The 15,632-nt window shown below is 35.4% G+C and overlaps 1 protein-coding gene across 1 annotated transcript in view; it reads right to left on the bottom strand.

Moving 5' to 3' along the window:
* LOC146562890 (transmembrane protein 132C) overlaps positions 1-15,632 on the bottom strand; it is a 279,573-nt gene that overhangs the window by 21,922 nt on the left and 242,019 nt on the right. The gene's annotated exons all lie outside the window — the stretch shown is intronic.

Raw genomic sequence — 15,632 nt, 5'->3', positions numbered from 1 at the left:
ACAACATTTCACTTTTCCTGATAAACACAAGAAACGCACACATGATCTAAACACAATTTTGTATGGTTCAATTTTTTGGGCTTCCCTATGAAAGACTTTGATCTGAAAAGAGGTTAACATTTTGTACATCAGAGCTAAACCATTTCTTCCCTATCTGCTCTCAACTTTTAATTTCTTTCAATTTAACTTCCTCCTGCTCCTGTAACATAAAAGAAAAGTTGCCCAACCCCTCTTCTCCTCACTTCCTCTTTTCAATTTCTATTTTTCTTCTCTCTCTTTAACACTCTTTAAATCTCTTTCAACATCCAGCATTTCCCTTTCTTGACCTGCTCTTTTTCTTTTGTCTCCACTTCATCCTCCCCCCTCATCGTACCTCGTCTCCCTCTTCATCTTCCTCTCTCTCTGAAACCTGATTTACCGCTTGTTAACATCAAAGGGATGTTAGACTGTTGGTGCCTCAAACTATTTCTCCAAATCATTTTTATTTTCTAGGTGTAAATCAGTGTGAATACTGCACGGTTGCTGTGACAGGGTTTGGTTTCCAATGAAGGTATAAAACATCAGAAGTCAGGGGACATCACAATGGTGCTTCTTGAGCTACCACTAAAGTAATTGTTCATGTCTGTTATTTCTACCTTAGTTTTGCTGAATTATAGCTATGCAAAGTCTGGATACCCCGGGGGAATATGTAAGAAAAATCAAATTATAGTCCATTGAAAAAGTTTTTCAGATATAGCTCTGGAACTTTTAGGCTGAGAAACAGATGTGTTTTCAAGTTACTGTTTCTCATTTGAACAGAGAAAAATGAACTAGAATCTCTTCTTCAAAAAGGATGTTATATACTATGACATAGGTAAGAAGAATTAATTAACCTTTAATTACTTCTCTAATTATATCTTAATTATATATATTTTTTCATTACTTTAAGCTCTGTAGTGTTTACAGCAAAACAGTGGCATTATGAGGACACAAAAAAATCTCCAAGTGAATGCTAATGTTGCTTTATGTTCTTTTTCTGTATAAATCATTGACATGTTACAGTTTTTCCTCAGGTGTTCTTGGTCAGTTCTCTAATAACAGTTGATGAATTTAACAGTATCTGAAATCCATTAAAACTGTCTGCTACAAGTGGTTGTCATGAAGACCATTGTTAGCATTTTAAAATGTTTTAGAATAGGCAAATGACTACGTACAACTGTCCAATTTAAAGACTTGATATTTCTTTCTCTTACAGTAACAGACTGTGACTCTGATTATTGCAAACATATTGTAAAAAAAATATTTATAGAATTTGAGTGCGACACAATCAGAAAAAAACTCAAGATAGAGAACCCTGATCTGGTTAACATTTAGTATTTGCAACAGTCTGGCAATGGAAAATATTTCTGCTGAAATCTAAAAAAATGGAACCTAGCCCATAGGATTTTGAATTGTTTGAGGTTGGGATTCTTTTTAGGATTTACTCTTTTGGTAGCTTTGGTAGACTGACCAGGAATCCAAGTCAGAGATTCAATAATGAATTTAATCTTTTGTAATGTTTTCAAGCCTCTGGTTTCTGTTTTTACCTTATTCCTGTTCTGAACAGTTTTAGCTTTTGTCTTTCCTCGTGTAGTGATTTCCAACTTTCCAATGTATCTTTGGTATTATGTTTTAGTATGAGTATCCTTCTGTTCTATTCTGAGTGTTTACAACCCTTAGATATACACATTACGTCAGCACACGCACGCACACACACACACACGCACACACCTACACACACACACACACACACACACACACACACACACACACACACACACACACACACAGTCCATAAAATAACTCATGTTCAGTTCTAGCCTGCACTATTCTTATCTATTTTAATGAATTTTAAATCAAACAATCAAGATGTGACTGATTTTGATCAAATTAATCTGAGAAACTAGAAATGTTTAATTTTGCTTTTATTACAGCCAGAAAAAATACTGCTTTGTTATTGATGACAACTTAAAACCCTAAAGTCAGGTGTCACCCAATCAATGAAAAAAAGAAAAACAATCAAGTGTAGTGGAAAAATTAGAGGAGGGACAGTTGGCCACCAATATAGTGCCAAAATACTTATATTCCAGAAGACATCCCAACTTTAAATGACATGTGTTGGCATTTACCTCAGATAAATATTAGCTACCCTCTTTTCCACGCTTCCTTCACATTACCTATTTGAGTCACCTAGAAAATTTTTATTTTTTCTAGTTTGTGTTTCTTCTACTGCAACTCCAGGGCACAGTGTAATTGAATTTTTTTAATTTTCTACAGAACGAAACCCACATAGTGTAATATCCATAATAGTACTGCAATTACTTGCAACACTCAACTTAATTTAAAAACATTTCTGGAGATGACTTGTCATTGCTCATAGAGGCTGAGAGAATTCAAGGAACTGTTATAATGTATAAACCTTTACCTTTATAAGAGATTAATCAATAAATGTGTGATTTATAAAAATCAAAACTGAATTACTTGAACATCATAAAAAAGTCCTTTTCAAAAATAAAATGTTTGTTTTTTTGTCTTCCTGTGTTCTGCCTAATGCTTTGGGCAATCTGCTTCACTGCTTATTTTCCAAGAGCTTGATAGGATCATCAATACTTACCACATATAGTGAAAAAATGCAGTTGGTTATTTTTGGTGTGGTAACCAGAGGAGACTTCATATTTGACCTTTCAGTCGTGAAAGTGTTTCCAGCACAGTTGGGTTCATATAGTTGTTTTGGACAGTAAAACATTTTGGAACTTTGCCTCTGAACACTACAACACTCAATTTTAAATTGTGAATGAGTGAATATGTGATTAGAGTGCAGACTTACACTTTAAATTTAAAGGGTTTTACATGAAGTCTGCATTAACTGTTAATGAATTACAGTTGTATTTATATGTATTCTCTCTTTTTTTATTTGGACAAACTAACATAATTTAAAATATAAAATAATATACTGTTTTGGATGACAATCCTTTGTAGTCAGTAACAATCAGAAGTTTAGAAACTAATGGATATCACAAAATACTGCATATGCTCCCTTGGGCTACTCTGCCATGCCTTTACTGTAACTGCCTTTAGTTGCTGATTGTTTGTGGGTCTCTCTGGCTTCAGTAACTGAAAAACATGCTCTATTAAGCTGAGATCAGGTTAGTGATTTGGCCATTAAAGAATATTCCATTTCTCTGCCTTGAAAAAATGTTTTCGATATGTTTTGGGCCATTATCCACTTGTACTATAAAACCCTGTCTTATCAGTTTTGAAGCATTTATTTAAATCTAGGCAAAGAGTATAGCCATGCAGATTTCAAAGTTCATCCTCTTACCTTTATAAGCAGTCACATCACATCAGTTCCACTAGCAGCCATAGATGCCCATGTAGTAACATTGCCTCCAATATAGTTTTTGGATAATGTGAAATGTTTTAAATTGTTTCTTCAAAATAAACTTTGACAATGTCTACACCCTGATGAGTGTACTTGAGTTGGCTAGTGTTGTGAAAGAGTATTTCTTAACTAAGGAAAGATCATCCACTTTATTTATCTTCGATGGTCTATCAGTTCTTTTAGTGTTGGCCTTCTCCAGTTCAATAGCACCAGATTATTGAACTGTCCATTTCCGAGATGTTCCCTACCGCTCTGATAGGTTTATTTTAGTTTTTCCATCTACTGGCAGCTTGCTTTACTTGCACTTTGGCTTCACATTGAGAATTTCAATGAAACTATATGAAATGCAAGTTCAACATTTGATATCAACTCCATATATTTTATCTGCTTAATTTGTCACAGAATAATAATGGAACATGCATCACTTGTCCGAGAAAATGCTTGTCAGTTAATTAACTTTTGAGCATCTGATAATGGTTTTCTATGTTTAAAAGTGGCTATCAGTCCTTAATTATTTTTTGACCCACTAAGTTAAAGCTGAAAGTCTGCACTTTAATCACATGTTGTTGATTTTTTTTTTTAAATTCATAATCCACTGTGGTGATGTATAGAGGTAGAATTATAAAAATGTGTCATTGTCGAAAAACTCAAGTTTGCTTTTGAATGAACACAACGCAGAGTCTGCACCATTTCAATTCTTATTTTTTAATAGCTTAAGGTGGGGAAAGTAGTTCTTTTTATTTTTAAATTCAGTCTTGTGTTGGATCTAGAAAAGACTGCTGATATCAAGGAGGCATGCACAGACGCACACGCCTGGATACACACACACACACACACACACACACACACACACACACACACACACACACACACACACACACACACACACACACATATAAGGCTGACCACAAACACAAAAAGATACAAACCTTTGACAGACTTAGAACAAGTGTATTGGTGTTTTTGCAAGTAAACAGCTGAGTTGGAGGTTTAAGGACACTGAAGAATGGATTTAATCTTTCTGTTTCTGGGAAAGACTCATAGATAGCACAGGATGAATCAGAGTAGGAATGAGAAGAAGAGCAAAGTGAGAATTTTTTCTTTTTGAAAAGCAGAGCGTTAAAAGAGAGCAAAGACAAAACTGAAGAAAATATATCTCACAGAAAGTAAACTGTATAGCTCAGCAGTTAGGAGATGTTGAAAACACAGGACAGGAAAAAAAATATTTTCACCTTCATCAAATGCCACAAACAATACCACATTTACCGTACAAATTTCCAAAGACACCTCCTGAAAACTTTTCTAAGTTCTCAGCAGCAGTTCAAACAAAAGCAGAGTTTAACTGTTCAAAGTAAGTTTGAGAAGCAGATGTGACTGAAACCTATTCATATCTTTACGATTTAATGGGAATGATAGACACAAACATGTTGACACACACACACACACGCACACAAAACCTAGTTCTCTGAAAATGTATCTTACTACACGTACATACTTTGACTAACAATGATCTGCCTGCAGTTAAAGTGGGACATTATGCATGCAGGAGCCTCTGACCTGCAGACCTCAGACTTGTTTCAAAGAAAATGACATGTTTTATCTTGGCTTTTGTATAGAGGTTAATTGATGGTCATGTCTCGATGTAATATGCATGCTTTTGTAACAGTTTCACTTACTGTGCACTTGCCAAATCACCTGCTGCTGATTTGGCATCATCCCCCAAAGAAATAATTGATTTGTAATGTATTTATTTTTTAAAGGTAAGACTTCTCTGAGAGGCACCTGTGGCTTTTTTTCTTGCATCACATTCATTTACTGACTGTTAACACTAGAGATTTGTCATTAAGCTTAATTCCTTGAAATAAATTTTTGTTATAAAAAATATTAATTTGACTTTTAATTATGTAAATTATTTCTTTTTTTGATTTCTTTTTTGCATGTTTGTTTTCAGTTTGAATCTCAACTGATTAATTCATTACATTCAAACATTCACTCACTTCATCATTATAAGTTTTTTGGGGTTATTTTTATTACTCAAGGACATGACAAATCTATTCATGACTATGATTAAGCTAACTTTCTGCTAATGTGTTACCTGGATTTTAACAGATGTTAAATTGACTGATTTATGCTACTGAAAACTGTAATTGTGAAAAATTGTGATTAGGAAATACAAGTTTCCACACTTGACCAGGTGAGGAGCCATAAAAGGTTAGTTTGATTTATAACATAAAAACAAAATGTCTTTGGAGAAAAAAAGTCACAAAAGTCTTATAATATCCTCCAACGAAACTCTAGGGTTGACGTTTGAAATTTGAAAGTATTTCAATTAGTGCTCTATGACACATTCAAACATGGCATAACTCAGATGTAATACATTTCACATTTTCTAAATGTATCAAACTTTTATCAGTGACCATGCTTTTTAAATAGGAAAGACATTTTTTCAGTCATTTATATATTAACTGATTCCAAGTTAGAGCTCAAAAGGGTAGCTGGATAGACTTAATTCAAAAAATGAACTGAAATGATAAGGTCTAGAGCAGCGATCCCCAACCGTTTTTGCGGCACGGACCGGTTTCATGCCCGACAATATTTTCACGGACCGGCCTTTAAGGTGTCGCGGATAAATACAACAAAATAAAACTAGTACCGGTACCGAAAAAAAGAAGATTTATTCATAACACACGTGAAAAGACCCAGGAAAACCGAGTCAACGATAAAAACAATAACAAAATAACGCTCAAAACCGATAAAAACCCTGAAAACTATACATTTCACACCTGAGCCTCAATTCTCGCGGCCTGGTACCAAACGACTCACGGACCGGTACCGGTCCGAGGCCCGGGGGTTGGGGACCGCTGGTCTAGAGCACAGGTCTGGAGGGATAATTACAGGTTTTAATGACCTGCTGTAAGGTGTACCTTTTCTGGCATCCTAAAAACCCCAAAGCTGCTTTTTTTGGGTTATAATCAAGTATTTTGGAAACTTGAACCCCGCAAAAGAAAAAAAGATGTTTTTTTTTTCTGGTTTGTGGTGCAACATAAGTGAATACACAGAAATGGACTGAGCTTCTAGCTTATTACAACCCTCTTCCACTTGACTTTTTTCCTTTCTCGAAAACCTGCTTAGGAATCCCAAATCTCAACCACCCACTCACCCCAATTTACCAGCATTCTCCCCAGGCTAAGTCATTTATTTAAATCCATATTCATTTTCCTCCAAGCAAAGTGATCTGTCTGAATTTACAGTTAGTGCTCTCTCTGTCTTCTGTCTATCTCTTACTATGTAAGATTTTCTCTATTATTCTCTCTCAAATGTATATTTTCTCTCTGAAACCCCGTTCATCCATCTCTCTCACTCTCAGATTTCATCTTGCGATCATTTTCTCTGTGTGTTTCACACTCTCCCCCTTTTTTCTACCCATTTCTATTGTTCTCTGCCCCAAGCAATTCAATCCATCTGACTTTAAGAATCAGATCATCCAATCAGGGCCCACTCGGTAGACAGAGGCGGGCCCTGAGGGACAAACTAACCAACTCTCTGATGGGATTAGACATCCCACCTGTCCATCACTTTAGAAAACCCACACTAGGCCAATCGCCTCTTCACATAGTTTCATATAGTTGTCATTAAGACACAGGGCTCTGTTTTCTACACATCCATGCATGCATACAATGAGGTGAGTGCACCCATTAACATATAGGTCGATATTATTAAGCTTTGGCTTGGATATTAGACAGCTGATCGAGAAAGCAAATTAAAGGTGAGAAAATACACATAAACACAAAAGTTGTAATCTAATTACTGGAATTTGTAAAGGAAACCGGTAGAGAACAAGTACCTCAGTTTTTAAATGTTTATAGTTTGTTAGTGCATTCATCCACTGTGAGGCTCCAATTTAACTAAACTACTTTTATGTACTATATAGTAAAATGTCTTTTTGCTTTAAAACTTTCTTACCCACTTTCATCTTTTTGGTAGATGTTAAAGGGCTTAAAAAAGACATGCGGGTTGTCACACTCTGTGTTTTGTGGTTTTCATTTTCTCTTTTTTTCTGTTCTTCGGGAATGTTTGCAGACCCCATGTGAATTAATACTCTTATTAGCATAGGGATATAGGTCAACACTGCCCTGAATATGTCTGTTCATATGGCCTGATTGTGGCCTTGGTGTGTGTTTATGTGTCCACGCAAGACTAAGCTAGGTGTTTATTTAATCTTATTTATCTTTATTTTTAAAATCATAATTAAAGAAAGGTGGAAAATTTACCACCATATACTACATATATGAATGTATTTTTATAGATTCAAATTAACCTTAAATTAAACAATGATTAAATTACATAGGTTAATTAATAGGAAAAAATATTTTCTATACAGTATATACTATACTATAATACAAATTCACAGGAAACAATCAGTGGGGTGGGGATGGAGGGATGGGGGTAAGAGAGGGTCAACAAATAGTGATTCTCCACATGAATGTCATATCAGTTTGAATAAGTAGCTGATATGACATTCATGTGGATAAAATCACAGGTGCACATTCAGTGTGCATAACATGACTTGCAGTCATATACAAATGGCAGCTGCACTGGAATCTGTCTGGACATGGTTAAGGTGATGATGTTCAAAAGAAAACTGACCAAATTTTAATTTGTGTTGGCTTTTTTTGAACCGAACTTTATCTGGGTTCATCCCAGAGGCTGTTATCCCAGAACAGGTTGGAAGGAACTTGCTAGTGAACTGTTTCCAGCTTATTTGGACAACATGACACTAATCATGCTGGTGATTACCTGCTTGCACTGTGCCAGCTTTTGCTCTCAATTTTACACCACATGATTTAATAACATTTAGTGAATGAATCTGAAATGGATGTAAATATTAGTGGTGCAATGCTGAACAGACCAGAAGCCTGGCCTCTTTCATAGCTTTTTAACAGCTTGAGGTGTAATCCAGCTGCTATGTGTTGATATGAATACAGAAAGAAATGTCAGATTTAAACAGTTCCTCTCACCTTTATTACACCTACTTTTTTCCTTGCATTTATGTATATTTCTTAGTTTTTAATGATGATGCAAGTGAAAGAAGTGAGTATTCATGGCAAAGGCGAACACTAAAAGAAATCACAGAGTGAAGAAATAATGATAAAAAAAATTGTTAAAACATCTGATCAGGTCATATTTGACCCAAGGGAGAGCCCGGGGAGATGAAGAATCCGCTCGAGAGATTATATATCCTGACCAGCATGAGGCAGCCTCAGGATGCCCCAGGAGGGGTTGGACGACAAGGTTGTGGGAAAAACAAAAAACAAAACAAAGACAACATCATAATGAAATTTCGTTTCACTGGATGGTGTGGAGAAACAAAGACAAGTTTTATTAAGAAGATTTCTTGTTTCTAAACTTAAGTTGTGATGATTTATTGACCAAGAGCCATAAACAAAGCATTTTGAAATGAATTTCAGCTCATATTATGTTTTAGTTTAAGCATGTAAACAATCATTATTCTTCACATAGTGTCTCTGCCTTTTTCCTAGTATTATATTTTAACAAGGCCGCATTATTTTTTTGCCCTTTCACTGTTTTTCATCATCTTGCACCCTCTTTCTTTCACTCTCACCTGTCACATTTACTAACACTTTGTGCAGTTCTTTTGTCGCTTTATGTGTGAGAGCACAAGAATAAACAAATGTGATGACACGTGTGTCAGAGGAAGGCATTGCTTTCTTAGTACGATTGAGGATTTTAAGCGGTACAAAAGCATTACAATCAAATTACTTTATAATGCATATACTTGTTGTTTGTACCAATACGTAGGAAAATAGGTTCTCTTTGAAAAATACTGCAACTGCAAAGTTCAATGGCACCTTTATTTCCCATCAGTCCTTGTCTGCTTCTGGGCAGAAGGAAAAGAAATCACAACCATGCTGAAATCCTCCAGGACTTCCCAAGGAGACCACCTATGAGGAGAGGTTGGCCATTTTATCTTTTTTATTTTTTTTAAGGATAGCTTTTGCTTTTTGTAGACTAGACGTCAGGACTTTACCTTGGAGTAGATCTCTATGATAGGGTTATTACTTGAGTAATCCAACGAAAATGAAAATATTACAAATAATCATGAATTCAGCCCTATCCTTATTTGAGCATGTATGTATTACAGAGCATCCAATTGCAACATCAGACAACAAATAAATCAGTATGTCCTCACACCCCCCACACACAGCTGCACGTAATTGCTACTCATTGTCTTTACCAATAACACTTTGTCATTGCTAAGACGGGTCAAGCACAGGGCATCACAGACTGAAACTCGCATGGACAGCTACAGCAGCGGCCTCGTCCTATCTGAACTGTTCATGTGTTGCAGTGATGGGGCGCTAATGGACCAGCAGGAAATAACATGGCTTCCTGAGGGAACACAAAATGGAGGTATGGTAACTGCTGCCAATATGTCAGGGTGAGAGTGAGAGGCTGGTGGGGAAGCGGGTATATGTTTGAGCACTTTATGGGCAGTGCACAAGTGCAAACAATCACTATATACTGAAAAACACTAAAGAGAACTTTAAAGGATTAGTGGATCAATACAATGTTTTATTTAAATTGTTTTTTATCTTATTTTATGCAGTATTTGGTAGACAAATAGTGTTCTACTGTGGTCAATATATGTGGCTGTGCTGAGAAACTGTGTTTAACACAAGGCTGGTGGGACCTTGTGTAATAGGCACCACCCTACTTAACTTCTCAATAAGTGGATGTTTGTGTGTTGATGCAATTGGTGCTGTGTACTTTAGCATGGTAATTAGTAGCTAATTAGTTATTGATTAAGGTCAGTATATTTTATGGAGGTGAGAGGATATGTGTGACATGGGGCACAGTATAACAGCTCAGCCATAATTCACCCTCTACTGCACAAATACACAACCAAACACCTGCACAAACAATGTAGACATCTGCATGTCACTTTCCCTCCCCCGGTTATAGCAGTGACAATGACAAGTAATTTATTCATTATTATCCTTAATAGTTTTCATATTTGTTTATTTATGCTAATGATATTATTATTAGCTAATGATAGTTAATGTCAGACTAGTCTGTTATAATTACATTTATAAATAAACTAACCTGTGAATATACCTACCCCATGTCATCTAAGAGCTAAAACTGTAGTATTATACTAATGCAGATGCAGTAATTCCCATGAATGTTATTAACAATAATATAAAAAAGGGTGAGGCGTCCATCTGGGTTGGGAAAGAGTTGCTGCCTAGTGGAGTGTAAGTATGTCAGGGTTTTGTTGACGAGTGAGGGGAGAGTAAGGCAGGAGCGTAACAGATGGACTGGTGAGGTATCAGTAGTGATGATGTTAGTGTCCCCCACAGAGGAGTTGGAGGAGGTGAGCCAGGAGAAGGAGGTCTGTTCATATCTGCTGAGACTGCTGCCCCCACGACCCAGAGTGACAAGTGTCAGAAGACAGATGAATGGATGGATGGGTATTATTAATATTTAGTATATTTATCATTTTTGGGGCGTTCATATTATGTAATATAAAAAAAAATACATACACCAAATTACAATTGTGGTATTTGCAATACACGTTTATACCGTAATATATACTGTAAAAGTTATATTCAGATAAAAAGTGTCTAACTTAACAACTTTCTCTAGATGACCCACTGAGTTATAAATATATTACTGTGATTAAATTCAAAACTGAAGTCCATTCTGATGTCAAAATGATCATAAAAATGAATATACCTCATAAGGCATTATATGTAATATAAACCCTCAATTGAACCAGTTTTCACTCCCTGAAAGTTTTGTCACCAGACAATCTATTGAACATTTTATGTGGGGGTGTTGGCGTGGGGTGCTGGGGAGCATTCATAGCTTTGCTGATTTAACATGAAAATCTCTTTCTACTCTGTAAGAACTGAATCTCTGGAGGTTTAAAAATAGTTTTAGACCCCCTCAAGGTCGCAACTCCCACAGATATATGTCTTTGAGTGTTGCTAATGGTTTGGTCTGATGTTGTGCACTTCAAATCACTGGCTATTTCCTAAGCCTGTTACTGCTAAATGGAAAATGTGAGTTTAGATTGTAGTGTGTGTGTGTGTGTCTGTGCATGTGTGTGTGTTTGTGTGCATGTGCGTGTGACCTCTGCCTTTAATCCACTTTACCTTTCATTTCCTTTCTAGGGTCTCAAATGACCAAGGGCATCTAGATTGAAGCCCTCTTTTCTCCCTCTTTTATCTCGTGTTTTTGGTCTCTCTCTCTCTCTCTCTCTGTCTCTCTCTCACACACACACACACACACACACACACCTCATTTCTTCAAACATGTTGTTATATGTCATTTACATTCTGTTGCTTATAGCAAAAGAGATTTGATGGAGTGTTATAGATATGAAGTGGTTAGCTGGTAGTGACGAGCTGCTAATGATTTAATAAAGGCAAATGTGATTTACTTAATTTGTTTGGTCATTTTAAACCATTAAATACACGACTAATATGATACCTTTATTGACACTAATTATTGTTTTTTTCTCAAGATCTTGGCAGAACCTCTTTACTTAACACAGAATTACCAGATTACCGGCTTGAAATGCAATAATAACACAATAGCCTCAAGTGACTGTAATCATTCTTTAATTATATCCACTGATGAGATTAAAACGATCTACAAGATAATTGTAATTTATATACATCCAGCAGATTCAAACAGTCCAGGTCTGATTTATTTGTAAACAGATTTTTCTTTTCTTTTTTTTTGCAGAAATTTAAACCTGTAACTCTGTGAAAGCACTAAAAAAATTGTTGTATTTATCGGTGCAATTATGTACACAGACCCTCGATGAACATGGGCAAATAACATATAGATGTCCAGTTTATCAAGTTACTATTTATTAGTTACATTTTGTCTGATTTGTATAGTTCAGTATCTACGATTGCTGAAAGATTTTATTCTGACTGTCTCCTTGAATGCCTCATTCTGGTTTTCTTTTCATGCCAGTGATGGCAAAATGTCAATGGCTTCTGAAGCATTTAGAGCCATTGACCAAGTTAGCAGCTTAGTCTACTGCAAAAAAAAAAAAAAAGAAGTTTCAGATGTACCACCTAATGGCAGGCAACACTAGCAAAAAGCGCAGGACTTACAAAGAAAAAAGTTCCGGATATCCTCAACTCAGAATTTTTGGCATTTTGACAGGTCAAGTAAATAGTGGACTGACAGGCTACAGCTCCCACAGATGAATGCCACCCACAGCATTTGACGTAACTCTGGTGTAAAATATCATAAAATATCTAACTGGTATATGTGTATATATATATATATATATATATACCACCAGATTAGTGGTGTTAGATTATTCCATGCATGGTGGGGAAATTATGCTTAAATGGTGGTAGCACATTGGCAGTATGTGGGTAGCTATGGACTGCCTGCCTACGTGGACAGAACATCTGTTGTCAGATGGGGGCAATGTCAAAACATGCTACAACTGGTCTGTGGATTACAATTATTTGTGCTGCTGTCCATCAGACAGCTGTGGAGAAGGGTGAAGTTATAAGCAATTTAAAGTGTACAGCCACCCACTATAATTTTCAGAATGTAATTATTGTTATAAATTAGTTTGATCATTTTTGTTTTTTGGCACTTCACCCATTCCCGATGAACTCCGCTGCCGCTCCCTTTTCTGTTCAGGCCCACATGTCAACCAGTTAATGTTTGACCACCATACATCATGCAATGTTTAGTTGGGATCTTTGAAGACCGTATGGCAGCACATTTGCACACATTTGGTTAACAATCTTTCTCCACAGGCGTCCAAATAGGCAAATATATATGAACACAGACATAATCACACTATCATAAATGAAGTATAAGACTGCTAATTCATAATACCAACACATTTAAAAAAAAAAAAAAAAAGTTCGGCAAAGGTTTCTATTGCCATTATTATTCTTCCCATTTGTTTAATGTGATTTGAGGATTCTCAACCCTAAAACCAAAGCATGCACTTTATCTGCACTCAAATTGAGTTGATGCTAGGGTATCAGCCAGTGACACATCTGCACCTGCCTTAATTATGACTAGATTTTAGCTGAAGTATTCTTCAGACGCAACCTCGCTATCATTATGCAATTAATAAAATGCCATGACAGATTTATTATCAGTTTAATATATTCAGGATGATTTTATAAAAGTGACATTTTTTAACAATATGTGATGTTTTTAACAGAAGCACGATATTAAAAATCTATTATTTCTTATGAAGAAGTATTGCTTTGCTATGCAATAAATCCTTAATATGAACTGTGCTTTGTTGAAATTCTGTGTGTATAATTTCACAGGTTTGAGTAATAGTGCAAGCCAACAGTGAATGCACTGCATGGGGAGAAAAACGATTGATGACAGAGTGCTAAATGTGATGACAGTCACCTAACAGACAAGTCTCTCTTGTCCATCATATTATCATTCCACTTTTTCCTAGACTGAGAGACATAGGTGGGAAGTGATGACGTACAAAAAATTTGTTACTATATGAAAGTTGAGTTTTCAGGTACCTTTAACCTTTTAACACTAATATTTCTACTTCCTACTTCTTACAATGGTCTCATTGGGTTTAACACACTTCCTATTTCACTACACAGCTTCCCAACATCAAACTGATTTCAACATAAATAGAGGGAACAACATTACATGTACAACAAAAGGAATCCTATGGGTAAATTCATCACCAGTGCTTATTACATAAACAGATTTTACACGAAAGAGCCATAAACATATAATTTATGTCTCAATTTTAGCACAATGTTCATTTTTCTGTTCGGTCATGAGGACAAAGTCACCCGAGTGTTCAAACTGAGTATATTCATTAGAATGATTAGTAGAAGTTAAAATAAATTAGCTTTATATATATATATATATATATATATATATTTTTTTTTTTTTTTTTTTTTTACTATTATATTAATATGAAATGCATTTCAGTTAGCTTTGGACAAAACAGCTGTTAGAAATGTCCTTCAAAGAGCCGCCTTTCACTTTATATCTTTAGTACACTTCAAAGTCTGTACTTTTTTGGCAACCATACATCATGCAGTGTTTTATTATCGGTTTTATTTTGACATGCGTATGAATGTTGAATCGGTGCTTCACCTTTTACCAGTATTAAATACAGGTATCTGTAATTCTGCTTGTGGAAAAAAGGTGTGTTGGGCAAGTTACTTTGAAAAAGTAATTAATTATAGTTACTAGTTACTTCTTCAAAAAAGTAACTAGTTAGTAACTGAGTTACAAGATTCTAAAAGTAATTAATTACTTGAAAAGTAAATATTGTTTGACCCTCTGGGGTCCAGGGTATAATTGGCCATTTTAACCACTTTTGATTTTCCCTCCACATTTCACCTTTAAAAACTATTTACTTTGCCTTGTTTGGTATCATTCTTTTCAGCACAACCTCAAATGTCTGAATTTACAGTTATGTTCTCATGTTGACATACTGTATTAACACAATTGATCTAAAATCAGACAAAAAACATAACATCTGAGTAGAAAAAGTTATATTTTTTACTGTAACAACCACAAACATGTTTATTGAACCATATTTCATGGTTCAATTAAATGCATATATAAATTGTCAATTTTAAAATCATATGCACAAGTTTCGCAAACAACAAAGTTATTTGCAGCTGTAACCCAGAGTAATTTCCTGCACTTATTGAACGTATCACAAATACATGACTCCAAGCACATGACTTTGCTCAGCCAATCGGATGGCATGTAGGTCATAGTAAGCCTGTCCCGGGCTTCCTCCCGTCATTTTTTTTTAACACCAACTAACTTATGCAACTTAGATGCTGATTACTGTGAGCCAGAGCCATAGTGTTGTTGTGCACTGAACAGAACGGAATTGGTGAGTTTGAACTTTTAATTGACTGTTTGTATTGCTACCAGCTGACGCTAATTGGCTGCTGTGGGTCCAAACAATTTGATTTTGATTTGACCGATATTTGTTGAATAAAAAAATGTTGTGAAGCTACATAGTATGTAGCAGTTGAAATGTTTCAGTTAAATCCTTATTGGTTAAATATATTATATTTAACCAATATATTGTTTGTTTATTTATAAATTGTGTACACAGGAACAAGAATAACTTAATGTATTTAGCTTAATTGGCTGACATTTTTGTATTATTCTTGTGATTTCTTATTGGCCTTGTTTATTTAAT

Source organism: Mchenga conophoros, linkage group LG12 (genome assembly GCF_057382185.1).
Source record: "Mchenga conophoros isolate Kocher_MC1m ecotype Shallow Benthic linkage group LG12, M_conophoros_male_GT1.1, whole genome shotgun sequence".
Lineage (NCBI taxonomy): Eukaryota > Metazoa > Chordata > Actinopteri > Cichliformes > Cichlidae > Mchenga > Mchenga conophoros.
This window is presented reverse-complemented; position numbering and strand designations above follow the sequence as displayed.